A 15,943-nucleotide genomic window follows, 5' to 3' on the forward strand; every position below is an offset into this window, starting at 1 on the left:
GTATGTAAATGAAAGTGTTTTCAAATTTTTATCAGGAAACTCCAGGCGGTTTCAAATTTTTATCAAGAAACTCAAGGCCTATATAAGGTCGGCCAAGAATAAATTTAGTAGATTTTGCACTATTTTTATTTGAATCTCTTTGAATTTCTAATCATAATATGTTCTTTGATAGCAAACTTAGTTAAAAGATGGGCTTACTTACCAACTTTATATAGGCCTTTCCCCAAGACTTACTCCATAAAAATGATCGAGTTGTCGAACAGATCTAATGTTAATCGATTTTACTTGTGTCACACGGTTTTATTTAATCGATTTACTTAGAATTGGATTTTACTGCAGTGCGACATAAAAAGTAGATCCTTAAAAATGTTCATTTCGACAGAAATATTCCAATAAATATGATTGAAATTATATTTTTCCCGTTTAAAACGATTTTAATTTCTCTTACATTCCTATTAACAACTACTATATGGATATTGTTCTCTTTTCTCTTTCTGCTGTGCCTCCACATGTTTACAAATGAGAAAGCACGTGCACGTGTTTGCTGCATTCATACCACTCCATATACAACCGCCATCACCTGTATACGAATGCCCCATACAATGTACTCTCCTGTTATTTTTCTCTCTCTCTCTTTCGATTACATTGTCTGTTATTCTCAGTAAAATGGCAATTCTATGCTCAACAAATAGCCCCAGTTTATGAGTTATTATTGTGGTGGTTGTCTGTGTGTGTGTTTTTTGTTTACCTTCTCTGACGAGTGAATGAGTGTGGGCGGTTGTTGGGTGTTGAGAGTTTTTCTTGTGTCTGTCAGATATAACAACTGACTCCTTTTGAAATGATTATAAAAAATATTATTATTAAAACATTAAATTTTCCCTTTTGGATTTTTGTTGTTTGTTTGTGTGGCGCTGTGTTTGATGGCTTTGAATGTTTGTCGCGTTTGTTTTTGCAACAAAAGAAAAGAAAATCAAAAACAAGGATATTCTCTCCTTGGGGGAATTGTCGGTATTGTAACTTTGATTTGATAATTATGTGTCACAATAAATAATGTCGATGATGATTGGCGGTGGAGTTGGATGGAAGGGCAGGGCAGACAATTAAATTTAATAAAAATTATCAAAGAGATTTTTGTGTTTCTGAAGAAATTGAAAAATGCAAGTTTGTACAATTAGAAAGTTGCAGGTAAACGTTTCGATTTTTTCGTATTTGATGCTTAACAGCTATATTTTTGTTAGAATTGTACTCCATTTCGAACATTTATTTCCCCATTATCATCGCACCCCTGGCTCTCTGTTTAATTCTCAAATTGTTGCGTATCAATCAAAAACTTCAAAGTTGCACTGCTTTATCAATTAACCAGCCAAAAAAGCTTTGATTTGTTGTAGTTGTTGTTGTTTTTTCTTTTTTTTTGCTGTGTGACAAAATATCAATTAAAATGAAATTGTTATTGTATATTTAACAATTCCTTTTGATCTGCGAGTGGCAATGAATGGTTAGTCTGTAATTGTCGTAGAAGCTGTTGAGGTTGTTTCTATTGCTTTTTTTCGCTCTTCAATTGGCCGGCCACAACTGAACATGAAATTCAACAAAAAAAGAAGTTGTCCACATGCTTTTGAGTTTTGTTTTTCGTTTGCATCGGTGGGGGGCAATGAGTTTTTCTTACCGAAGCAATTAGACAAAATTACAAACAATCAACGCCAAAAGTAATGCAACAACGGCTACCTACTACTACTACAACAACAAAATCCCTAGAATCGTTGGTAAATACGTTAAAAGCGTGGCTTTGTGTGTGTGTGTATTTTTTGCATTGTCATCACTGGTGTAAAGGTCTTTTATTGGGCGGAAAGGCGGGTGAGTGGAATGTAGAAGTGCTGACACCAACACAAATCCTGGAATATTGTATCATTGTTTTTGTTGCTGTTACTACTGCTAACTGGTGTTGTGTTAAGTGATTGAAATATCAATGGTATTAGCGTGCTACAATGGCAAAACAACAATCATAACGACCACACGCGGGAACATATCTTCTTTTCTGGACCGTCTGTCCGTCTAGCCAGTTTTTGAATTTTTACCCTCCCATCCTCCCTCAAATGTTGCGTTTTTGCGAAGTATACGCGAAAACCTTGGCGCAGCATTTTGTTTTACTCAAGCAGTCGTGAGTTTAAAATCTATAATATCAAGGTACAAAGAATGCGGACTAATTCCATAAAATAATGCACCTTGTTATATGTCGATTAAGCTATGGTTCGTCCGTCCATCTGCTGCTCCTGCATTTATGTCCGTAGAATTTTTGCTACTAAAAAGGAGATATATGGGTCCTCGGTTTGTTATCGCATACATCCTGGTCATTAAAACCCGATTATAAGTATTTTTGATCTTCTCGGCATATAGAAGACATCCTTGCAAAGAACTGTCCATTCAGGTCTGAATTGTTGTATATACCCCGTTCCGAAATTCGGTATTTAGATGATTTCAGATACATTTTTCAAGGGAAAGTTCGCATTTGGAGCTTGTAATAGATCCCATCTTCCATCTTTCCTGGGATAAAGTTGTCTGTACAAATTAAGGATTTCGTATAGCTTCCATAGAACGGTACACCCCGAAATTTGGTATTTGCATGAACTTAGAACCATTTCCCAACGAAATATTCTCAAAATGGGTGTCTGGAGTTCGGACTAGATCCACCTACTATGGCAAAAAATGACTGTACAAGTCGATATTTTCGTATAATTGCCATAAATTGGAACGAACGGTACCTCCCGACGCTTTATATTTGGATGATAAAATTATATATTTTTCGTTTGAAGTTCGTAATAAAATACATCGCTCAATTGCTGGGGTTTTGGAGAATATCGGTCCATTCTTAGGAATAGTACCGTTATAAGTAGAGTTGTGTCAATCTCGTTCATAGTTCAGTACATCAGTTCTTTAACGTATGAGTGATTTTTTATACTTTATATAACTCATACGCATAGGTGTAATACAGACGAACGGAGCCAACAATTTTTTCAGATTTTTTTCTTTGCACAAGTTTCCGATTCTGATGTCAAATTCGAAACGAACTCCTCGGAATAAAATTGTGTGAGGTTTCCCAAGATTCTGAAAGTTTTTTTTTTTTTGGAAAAATACCGAAAGAATATTAGAATTTCGTGACGAATTCGATCAGAATTCGCAAAAGAAAAAAGGAAAATTTCGAAAAACGTTTTTGTATATTTGATACCAAATTAGCAAAATGTTCGTATGTTTGAACCGAAATTCGGAATAAAAACTGAATTTGTTCTACAGTTTTATCCGAAAATCGGAGAAATATAGAATTTGATACGAAATTCTGTTTTTTGATCCGAAATGCTGAAAATTCTCGAATGTTTTATAAAAAATTCATATTTTTATCCGAAAATTGGAAAAAAATTGACAAATTTTTCGGAATTCGGAAGGTTATCGGAAAAAAATAATATTGTCGGATGATTTGTCCGAAAATTGTTTGATGTTTGTTTCTATGGTACTTCAAGTAGTTCCAGGAGCATGTTCCAACGCCGCATCTAAATAATACAAATAAAATAAAAAATACACAACAAAGAGTATGTGCAGAGGACTCGGAAACTTTTCGGAATGAACGGCAAAAAATCTCGTCAAAAAAGGGAGAAAGAAAAAAGACTCTGCAGATTACTTGGAAATTTTTCTGGATAAACGATAGAAAATCTCTTCAAAAAATCGGATATCAGAGCCCTCGGAAAAAATGATCGAATTATATTGACACAGCTTTAGATATAAGTATAGACCCCATATTACGGAACTTAAAAATTGTTTTGGAGGATAGCTGATTTCTTGTGAAACTTTATCCAAAATTGTGAATGTGTGCTAAAAATTCTGCTTTCGTTCCACTGTGCCAGCTAAAACAGCTGCAGCAAACATTACCATTTCTGTTGGGTAATTTCATAAAATTTTTAACACAATTCAAATTACGCTAATTGTTGCCACCAAAACAAGCTCTACCTCTACTTCATTGGACTTTCTCGATATGAATTGTTTTAGTACCCAAAGAGAAGAGGGAGAAAGGGAGTGAGGGATATGTGCGCAAGGTGGGTGTGGTGATGCTGCCGCCTCATACTCATGAAGTGTATGAATGCGTGGCTGCATTAAGCACCTTTTGATGGCAGCCTGTACTACTACTACTACTACATCATCATGGTACTGGTGAGGCCCAAATTTTTGCACAAAAATCCTTTTAATGGAAAAACACAATCATATGCTGGCTGACCGCTTGCTCGCTCGCTCGACCGAACTACACAATCGTGTCGGGGTCTTTTTGTGAAACTAAAATGTGTCTCTGTGGAAATTTAGTATTTTCCAAATGCCTGTTACTCTTCTCCTATGCAGATGGAGTGCTGTAGCTTTTGTTTGGGGTTTGAATTCAATTAGTTTTATTATGAAAATTAAAATGGCATTTCTCATTCGTTTTATTGCCGCTGCTGCTGCTACTGCCGCCGGTGGCCATCGGTCCATTGATGTGTGGATATGATGTTTGTTGGACCACAATCTTTCAATTAAATTATTTTCAATATTGTTCGATTAGCTGACATTTGTAATAAGACTTTAGTTCAAAGTTCAGCAGCAGCAGCAATAGATGTGGGGGGATTGTGATTTTGTGTTTGTGTGTGATTTGATCAGAGCCTTTGTTATTCATCAAATCAAACAAAACCAATCCCCAATTTTATAAATAGTTATTGGTAGCAGTAATTAGAAGCAAACGAATGTATATAAACGAAATAACGGAAGAACAGAACGAAAGAAAACATAGTATTTAAAATTTAAAAAATCTCTTCTTTATGGAAAATGAGAATATCCATTAAATTCTCAGAGTCAAACATAAAATTCACCAAACTATTCACTAATTCACTCAACAAATATACGTAGACAATCTAGTTCATAGTTCAGTTCCTATACGTATGAGTGATTCCATAAATTTCAAATATCTCAGATCACTCATACGCAGTGTTTTCATACAAACCACCGTCTGTATGTGGTTTTCAGAGAATTTTTTGGTTCCTTTCCATTTTTATACCCTAAGCCATATGAAGAGAAGAGGTATATATCATTTGATATGTCCAAAACATGCCTTATCAAAATAACTAGTTTAGACCCTGGGTGTCTTTGGGCCAAATCCGTTTCAGGACATTAGAAGTCGACCGTCTGTCTGCTGGCTGGTGCGCACGATAAGGAAGTATTCTATATGATAATAATATTAGGATGTAACAAACTCAAACTTAGATCGAGTTCGGAGATGGTCAATATCGGTCCACTCCTTCTGGTACATCCCCCACAAAAGGTCGACATTAAAAAAAAATTGCACAAAAAATTGAAAAACAAAAAAAGCGAAATAAGCTTCCAAATCTCTCCAAATTTTACACATACAATCATTTTTCTAACACAAAATCTGCTGTTCAAATAACCTTTGACTTATTAAAAGGGAAGCTGTATTTAAACTCATCAATATTAGCATTCAAGAAATTCAAGAAAAACTAAGTTAATGACTGTTTGTTTGTCTTGATTTTTGAAATTGTCTTCCTTGAGGTTTAATTGCAACGATGATGATGATGATGATGGGAAGCAGGTGGTTGACACATGCACAAATATACTTGGGCGAAAAACATTTAACTAATTATAAAATGGTTTTTGTACCTCTTTCACTCAAACATTTAGTGATGGTAAAGTAGAGACCGCATTTCATCTGGCCATAAGCGGAAGTATTCCACTCATCCCGAATGTGTAGCAACAGCATTCGAGGAGTACTGTGCTGTGTAATGGCATCATAATAATGGGTAAACAATAAAAATAATGCTAAGCTTAAGAACTTTGTTACAGTCCGTTTGGCCAGCAATTACCACATTGAAATATCGAAAGAGAAAAGATAGGGTTGTCATATTGGAAATATTCTAAAATTTCAAATAGCATAAAACATTTTTTTAACATATTTTTGGAACGAATTCTGTCTAAAAACCAGTTTGTGAAATTTAGTAAAATATAGCTCCGATATATATTTCTTTCCGATTTCCGATTTGATATTCAAATCTCCCCAGACGTAATATGCGCTCCATAACAATTTTTGTCACATTTATCACCCGAATTGTGGTACCGGCGGACAGAAAACAGTCCTGCAACGAAAAGTTTCAAATTGTGGTATAACATCGCGATACCTCCCGATTTTTCCCGTATGCAGGTTCTTGTCTTCGTATAGCCCCCATATAATGATACCGCGCTATATTCGGTATTTTGATGATTTTAGCGGTATTTTTCAACAGAATTGTTTCAAATTTCGTAATTAAAGTTCTTAATGGGTTCTATAGCCTATGACAAAAAATTACTTATGAAGACGTTTTCCTCATATATAGGCCCCATATAAGGGTTTTCTTTTGACCGGTATTTTTTTTACACATTTTTTTATTTGAAAATTTTCAAGTTCCTTCAAAACATGTCACACAGCACGCGGAACAATCGACTTATTAAGAGGCGAGTTCGCTCATAATTTTTTTATACCCTCCACCATACATAGTATGGAGGGTATATTAAGTTTGTCATTTCGTTTGTAACTCATCGAAATAATCATTTTAGACCCAACAGCGTAAAATTCTAAGACGATTTAGATGCCCGTCCGTCTGTTGTAATGACGCTACAGTCAAAACGAATAAAGATAGGAAACAAAAATTTTGCACAGATCTGTCTTTTGTCTGCAGGCAGGTCAAGTTCGAAGATGGGCTATATCGGTCCACGGTATCGTATAGCCCCCATATAACGGTACCACCCGATTTTCGGTATTTTGATTATTTTAGCCCCATTTTTTAATGGAATTGTCTGAAATTCCACACAAGGAGTCCCTTCTAAGTACTTTTCCTCCTGATAGAGAATTGTCTATATAGGTCCACGATATCCACAATATCGTATATCCCCCATATATCGGCACCTTCCGATATTAAGTATTTTAAAGATTTTAATTGAATTTTTAATGGAATTTATTTTTTGAAAATTTTCTGATTAGTTTCAAATGGTGGAGGATATTCAAAGTTCGGCCCTGTCGAACTTACTGCATTTTTAATTATTAACTTTCGTGACCGGTCAATTGGGCATCAAGATTATGCGGTTTATACATTTAGACTATTTTTGGTGGGCGTATGTTAAAGCTCATGTCTATGCTTACGAGCCCGCTTCAAATGACGCAACATTGAAACATTTATTTGTAAAATTTCAATAACTGCATTCCCTTCAATTTGCCACAAATCCTACTGTTGTTGTCTCCTTTACTGGACATTTACAAAATCTATTTTATGGTATGTATTTCCAACTCATCCACACTCTTTGGCCCTACTCTTTCCGTTGACATGCAGATGTGTGGCAATAGTAAGTCATACACACACACACACTTGATTCATGCAAGTCTGGTACGTTTAGATTCGGTGTAGGTATGTGTGTGTCGGTGTGGGTGAAACACTGTTCGTCTAACTGTCTGTGATGTTGACTTTTCATTGCTAAATTCTGTGATAATACCACTGTTGTACTGTCCAATAGTTGGTGGTTAGGAGAAGGCAGGGGGAGGGGTCTGGCATGTGCCTGGAATTTTGCAAGTTTTGATGAGTGTCTGTGATGTGCTTGCCTGTTAAAATGCTGTCTATGGTAGAAAAACAACTTGTAATTCTCGCTTTACAATTGCCATGTGTTAGCAGAGAGGGAGAGAGAGAGGAGGAGATTGGAAGGGAGGGGAGGATACATGAAGAGTGTAGTTGGTGGTGGCGGTGGTGATGGTTTGTACTAAGTTTTGCTTACATTTGTAATTAAATTGTTACCAATTAAAATTGCACACTCTTTTGATTATCGCAAGAGCAACAAGAATGCCAACGCCAACAGCCATCATCATCCATTCATCCATTCATTCGTTCATCCATCCATCCTTACATTCTTCACATTGCGATTCCACAAAACAAAAACTGAGAGCAGAGTGGAGTGAGCGCAAGCATTCAAACAGTAATATGCCAGCAGAAAGCAGCAGCATCAAACAAGAAGATGAAGGCAATTATGATAATAACTATTAGCTTTTTTGCTTGCGCGCGTGTGAGTGTGTATTTTCACATGGCTAATGAAATATGATTTCTTGTTAAATCCCTGGTCTCACTCGCTCTTTTCACATCTTTACTACTGCACAAATTGACAGCTATGCCAAGACAGGTTATTATTTGTTGAATTAGCTAACACCCACCCCCTGCCGGAGAAGAACGTTAATGTTTCTTATATTTTAATCAAGCATTGCTGGAAAATGTTGATGAAAAATCAACACCATTTTGGAAATTACATAAAAATCTCTAAGCACTTACTTCGTGTATTTTGGCTCATTGGGGAGGTTTTATTCTCGACAGTGTGTACGTATGTATGTATGTTTGTGTGTTCATTCTGTTACTTTTTTGCCAAAAAATGAGAAGGGAACCCCAGTAGCTGCTGCTGCCATAACGGGTTGTCTTGATTTCGCCTTTCCTTCTAACAATTTGGCGAAAAAACACATTTCGTTTTCTTTTGGAATTTTTGCTTACTTTTCGCATTTCCCCAAGGTACTAATTACTGTACTACATCGTAACTGCCATACAACATGACGAGATACTTTGACATTCCTCCTCTCACTCTCTCTCTCTCTCTCTAGCTCCTGCTTTCTTCTCGGTTCATAGCAAATGTGTTATTTGATCTCTTCTCTAGTTTGCGATGACGACAGGAATGGATGTGCTGAATTTCCGAAGTGTAGTTGAAAGTAATTTTGAATATAATGTCAATATTTGACATTTATTGTGGGAATTATTACGAATGATTTTTAATCAAAAGGCACTTTGATTTTTCAGTAGAAAATGAATATACTCGAAATTGGGTCTTAGACATTAACTGACATTATTAGTTACGGGTTCTCTCTCTCTATTGCAACTTATATCGAATGTTATTTATTCTCTTCTTTGTTAAGCTAAGAGGGACGTTTAAAGAGAAATTCAAATTAACTATGAATTACATAGGGAGAGGCGGCAGAAAAAAATGGGGTACAAAGTATCACCCGAATAAGAATGGACCGGCTTTACTCCGTTTTATTTTTGTAGAAATAAAATACGTACCAAATAGAACAGATTCTGTGATTTCTGAGCGCTTTTTTCGTTGTTGTCATACCGTTAGAATGGGTATTTTCCGACTTCCGAAAAATTTGCTTGAATTTTCACAAAGAGTGAAACTCACTCAAATTCGAGTGGGGGAGCAAAAAAAAAGAAAGACATGAGTAAAAACTGCATTTTTTCAAATAGGAGTCGTTCAAATAGGAGTGATCATATATAACACGTTTTTGGGTGGGAGCAAAATTCGCTCAAAATGAGCAGATTATACTCAGATTATACTTTTAGTTTTTGTCACATACCATGTTGTAGTTCTATATATGCGTATTTTTCTGTACACGATCACACCAACCCTCTCCCCCTCTGTCTCCTTTCCCTTACAGGCCCACTTCAACATCAAACCATGTGCGCGGTTACATACACACGCACACACGAATCAGAAAACAAAATATTTTTCCATTCACTTACACTCTTAGAGCAAACAATTGTTCTATTTTGAGTAATTCTGCCCCCACTCTAATTTTTCAAACAGGAGAGACTTGGGAGCGTTGCCGCATACCAAAGAAAAGAGTGAAGAGTAGACTACGTAAAAAAACCTCTTACTCTTCGAGCAATCCTGTTCGCGAGCAAGTTTTGCTTTCGAGTGAAAATGAGTATATCTCTGCTCTGGTACGGAGAAATAAGTACTTGAAAATTGGTGAAAATCGGTTCAGTTATAGCTATATCTCCAATATATATATATATGTTTCATTCGTATTGGGGTTTTAGCCCCTCACATGCGTAATATGCACTCCACAACAATGATCTTTGGTACCAGATATCAGATAGCTCAGAAATAAGTGCCTAAAATTTTGTTAATATCGGTTCAGATTCGAATATGGCTCTCATCTTTATCCGATTTCAGTTTTATTGTGCACGAAATGACTAATATCAGCCCAAATGGAACGCATTTTGGCCCTTCCCTTCTTAAAATGTTGGTGAAAATCGCTTCAGATATAGCTATAGCTTCCATATATATGTTTCATCAGATGTAACGTTAAAGTGCCTCACATGTGTAATATACACTCCACAACAATGATTGATACCGGACCCCAGATCGAGATCAGTTCAGATTTTTTAATACCTTCGATATATGTCTTCTTCCGATTTTACGGATATGTTGCACCACGCATGTAATATCAGCCCAAATTGAAAAGATTTTTCCATATCCAACCGAATTTTTCTATTTCTCGGTCCGATATATCTGTTTTCTCGGTCCGATATATATTGCTACAATAAATATTTCTGAATATAATTCTTATCGAAGTCATATCATGCGCTATACAGCAATCTTATTTGACACTAGAGGTACAAAAGTCTTCGTCAAATTTGTTGAAAATCGATTCAGAGTTTGATATACCTCTCATATATTAGTTCCCTCTGAAACAAATTCTAACTGCTCTAAAGCCATGATACGCATTTAAATAAGGTTCATAGTTGGTATGATCAACTTCACATAAATTCCCAATATAAACTTTTTTTGTTACGGGAGCTCTACTAAATACGCATTTGATTCGAATTATCAAGGCTGTAAGCTAGATTTTCCCTGCAAATACATGTGATTGAAGGTGGTTACATATGAAACCTTCGCAGAGATTCAGTAAAAACCAAAAATATTTGCTTGAGAGCTTATCTCACGCCATGTTCGACAAATATGTGAATAATATTTTTCCACAGCTGCTCCTCACAAATTTTAAACTGAAACGAAACGATATCAAAACAACACAGTTTTGGGTATTGCTTTTGCATTTGTTGTTCGTAGACATTGGTGAGAGAGTAAAGAAAAATTACATTCCACCTCTGATTAACAAATTTTGTCGTTTTAAGAAATATGGGTAAAAATTTATTCAATTTATTCAATTCTTCAATATTCCGCCATATAGTTAGCTCTTTTTTCGATAATTTAAAGAAAGCCATCTTAGGTTAAGTAGTTTTGCCACAATTTCGCTCGTCGGGCTTTTAATGTTATTAGAAATATATATTTTTTGTTTTCTGTGGCAGTGGCGGCTTTTTGTTTTTATTTCTACACTTTATTTGTTCTTTGTTCGTTCCTGCAAAAGAAATTTATAGCTAATGGAATTATATAATATTTTCCCTTCAATCGTAGCCAAAACAGCAGCAAGCAGCTAGCTGCCCAAAATTATATATTTTTTCTGGGGGGTATTTTTATTGGTTGGCTCTATGGCAGGAAAAAATAAGCAACTAACTTCTTAGTCACTTTGCTTGCGGTGTTTCAAGTTTGTCATGGGTTGTACCACCAATGTCCTTAAAGAATCGAAAACCTCCAATGAAAAGAAAAAATCTCACAAAGTTAAATAAAGAAAATATTCTCAAATTTGACTTTGGTTCGTTTTTTTCTCTCTTTTTCTTCGTGATATAAGGCTCGCCATCCGTTGTTGCCGTTCTCCCCGCTGCCATCGAAAGAAACTGAAATCAAACAAATTTTCTTGATTGAATTATTAATAAAAGGAAATTGATATTTTTTTTTTTAACATTGACAAGCGAAACAAACGCCATGCAGATAACAAAAATCATTTAAATGTAAAACTCTAAAAGCCATGGCAAAAATAAAAAAAAATCTTTGTCAAGGCTGCTGGTGGTCAAAGTGTGTACTTTGATGTTATAAGAAATTAATTTGAATAATGAGTAAGAGGTACCTAGCTATATTGGCATATTACATATACGAAACACAAAATTAAATGTAACTTGAATATTTAAAAGTGAGGGCGGGCAACTGATTTTAATACCCCCCAGGTGCACATTTCAATGCTGAGACAAATCATGTAAATGTAAATGCATATTAATTTTACATTACTAAATAATATCATCCACTTTGCACTCAGCTTTAATACTTTTCCATAATTTACTAAAATCTAATTAAATTATAAAAATCAATTCCATATTAAATTGAAAAAAATCCATAACTACTAAAGTAAATAACTGTTTGTGCCTACATTGGCAATTTTTCTGATTATCTAGTTTAATTTCAATTAAAATTCAAACGCAACTCACATACATTAGGGCACAATGAATGGAGAGAGTTTACATTGACATGTGTCATTTATATTAAATTAAAAAAATTTCAGTTTTCTGTCCAAAACTATTTCAATATCTCCATACGTAAATCCCAGAAACCAACGATGACCTAAATATTAATTTTCAGAATTTCAGTTCAATACTAAATTTAGTAACATGTGCATTAAGCATACCCAACACAATCTACATCTCTCCATGCTAGACACCAACAATGATCCAAAATTAGTACCTTTTAGTACTTTTCGAATAATTATAGTATCTATTTGCAAAACCACCACCATATCTCAATTCCAGATACCAACAGAGATCGTAATATCAAATTTGAGGATTCCAGACCTATCCCTTCACCCAATACCAAATTTAGAACCATTTAGTACATTTCGTACAAATATATAATATTTCTAGACTACCGGCAAATCTCAAACACATACAGGGTGAGATAAAAAAAAAACTGCAACAAAGTCAAACGCCTTAATTTTTAATTTTTTTTTTAATTTTATTAAATGAAAGCAAAAAATGTCGGGAACAGCATCAAATTTTAGAATATGTTTAGATTTGTTCGAATTGGTAATCTTTGGCACGAATTATGGCCCTCAAACGGCCAATGAAACCGCCATACGCTGCCCGAATGTTGCTCTGCGGTATTATGGTCCATTCCTGGCGAAGCGCTTGCTTGAGGTAATCGACACTTGGGTATTTTTTTAGTGCCCACCTTGCTTTCCAAAATACTCCAGACACAATAGTCCAACGGATTGGTATCCGGAGATTATGATGGGTGTGTGCTGGAAATGAAGCGAGGAACCTCATTTTGTAACCTCATGAGTGGCGCGTGCTGTGTGCTGAGTCCAGTTGGAATGTCCAAGGCCTGCGGTCAAAATGTTTGCGTGCCCAAGGCTTTAATACACCCTCCAGGACATTTTCGCGATAATATTAGGCATTTATTCTGATGCCACGGTAGATTAATAAGAGCGGAGTGCAACCATCGGCTGTTATGGCGGCCCACACCATGACCATTGCGGGCGCTTGAGTTCTGGTGGCCAACCGAAGGTGCATATTTTCAGCTAACCTCTTCGGAAAGTGAACACGATCAATTTGTTTGTTTACAAACTGCTGGACAGCGAATGTTTTCTCATCGGAGAAACCCAAATTCGACAGTTCACTACTTTCGGAAAGGTAACTCTTTAGCTCTTTTGAGTCTCTTTTCTTTAGGTTGCCTTCTAAGTTTTTGCTCTTTTTGGAATTTCAGTGGCTTTACCCCGAGCTCATTTTTCAATATTTGCCGAATGGAATATTGGGATATGTTCAGCTCATGAGCAATTTTTCGGCCACTGAGACGCGGGTTTCGATCAAGTCACTTCTTTATTTTTCGAACCATTTCTGCTGACGTTGCTGTTTTCCTCCGTCCACTTCTTTGACGTCGACACACAAAATATTTATCCACATTTAAATGCTGGATTGCTCTAACGATAGCCACTTATGGTTTTCCAGCCAAATATAAAGAAATCACACTATCACGCTTGAATTCCATCGCGAATAACTTTTTTATATATAATATTCTGAGTAAATCTTACAGGAAAAAAAGGCTTTTCTAATTTCACGAGCATTTGAAATCTTGACATCAAACTCCCAGACCGAGCTGACCTTAGACAAAACAAAAGTTCGAAAATATTATTGTATTATTTAATTTCTTTAATAAAAATAGATTTTTATAAATATTAGCGCCTAATACACTTTGAACTGTTTTCCCTCTAAATGTGCCATTTGAACAACCTAATGAAATTCATGGAAACTTGTGGCGGATGGGTAGGGGGACCGTGTGAGTGGTTGGCATGAAAAATTCACCTCCGCCCAGCCCTGTTGTTCATGCTTAATATCACATTAAAATGTAATTCATCAATAAAACAAATAACAATACAATGTAATCAGCAGATTGAGATATGAAATTGAATTAAACGTTATGAGATGATGTTTATCGAATGAATTACCTTAACTGTGGATGGGCGGATGGATGGTGGGTAGATGTTTGAGTGTTTCGAACAACCAAAGCAGCAACCGACAACAACAACAAGAACACACATCTTCCTACCATTATTTCATTTCTGTTACAACAATACCACCGGAGTCAGCACATCCGAGTTGTTGCGCTGCAGCAATGACGTTGATGATGTTGACATAAATATTACACATTCAGAGAGCACTCTGCCGGACGACTACTGGACGGACTGGATTTTGTGAAATGACAAAGAATGATGAAAATTGACAGGAACGAAGAGGAAAAAAAAAGTACAAAGTGTACATTCGAATCGCAAAAAAGCAAGCAATTGCGGTGTGTTGTAGGTCAATTTCAGTTTATGGCCAGATTAATATGTTTGTTTGTCTGTGTGTGTTGTAGCATTGTTTGTAGTAAAATTTAATTAATTACCACATTTCATGGGATCATAACCGGAAAATCCTATTCGTTCGTTTTTCTCCCTTTGACGAAGCGGATGATGATGACGATGATGATAAATCAATATCCATGAATGTATTGAAATAAATAAAAAAAAAAAAAAATGCAAAAACATTAAAAGAAGAAATTTTTTGAAAATAAATTCCATTTTTAGTTTTGTTTACTTGCTGCAAATACACTAAGAGTATTCACACACACACACACACCAACCATAGGTCCGCCACATTGTTGCTGATGAATTTCTAATACTTTTTTATAGAATTTTGGAAAAACAATAACTTCATTTTTTAGCCTTTCAAACACTAATGGATTTGTATAAAAATATTAAAAACAAACTTTGTGTCACTAGACAAACACAACAATGCAATGCAATTGGAATTGGAATTGCAAAAACAAAAACAAACAAAAAATTGAAACCAGACATTCATTCATCTATCCATCCCACCATCTATCCAATGACAATTTTTATTGTTTCGATTGAACTGGATATTTGTGTGCGTACTTCTGTCATCGTTTGCGTCGCCGTCGTCGTCCTTTGCTGTCGATAAATCCTTTTATTTGAACTTATGGCCTCATGCACTTTGTGCTTTGTTGCATTGTTGGTTTTAGTGTCAACACTTTGATTGTATGATACCCTACAGCTGGTATTATTGTATCGATTTAAAGTTTTTTTTTTCAACATCGGAAATTGTAAAAACTATGTACGTATTGTGATTTGGAATGATTTGATTTTAAAATATAATTTTGACATTTTTCAAATCGTATCGAATCCGACATTGCTGCAGTTATAATAATTATAGTTTGCCATATTTTCGATTCACTGATCTTAAATTCTGCAAGATTTAAAACAATGCTGAGCTAGAAGGTGGTCTAGCGATGGAGATTCAGATGGGCTATATCGGTCCACTCCTTCTGGTTTTTCCCCCGCAAAAAGTCGAAATTTTCAAAAAATATTTTACTACACAGAAGAAAAGTTGCTCCAACTTTCCAAATGCTAATATTAACATCAGTGCTAAGTCATGTGAGAAAATGAACAATTTCGGTCCACTCCATCAAGTACCTCCCCCCAAAAAAGCTCCACAATTTTAAATTAATTTTGACTCTTATAAAATGTGATGTAAGATGCCAATTGTTTTCAAATTACTCATATCGCAATAACTTTATTATCCCAAAGTCTGGTGCAAAGGTGGAATATATCGGTCCACTCCTTCTGGTACCTCCCACACAAAAGGTCAACATTTTGAATACTCATGAAGCTCATAAAACGCGAAATTAAAATCCAATTACATTT

General features: G+C 35.5%; 1 protein-coding gene across 3 annotated transcripts in view; it reads left to right on the forward strand.

Moving 5' to 3' along the window:
- The window catches only part of LOC101893260 (uncharacterized), a 214,819-nt gene that overhangs the window by 183,658 nt on the left and 15,218 nt on the right, over positions 1–15,943 (forward strand). The window lies entirely within an intron of this gene.

The sequence above is a fragment of the Musca domestica genome, unplaced genomic scaffold (genome assembly GCF_030504385.1).
Source record: "Musca domestica strain aabys unplaced genomic scaffold, Musca_domestica.polishedcontigs.V.1.1 43, whole genome shotgun sequence".
NCBI classification, from domain to species: Eukaryota; Metazoa; Arthropoda; class Insecta; order Diptera; family Muscidae; genus Musca; species Musca domestica.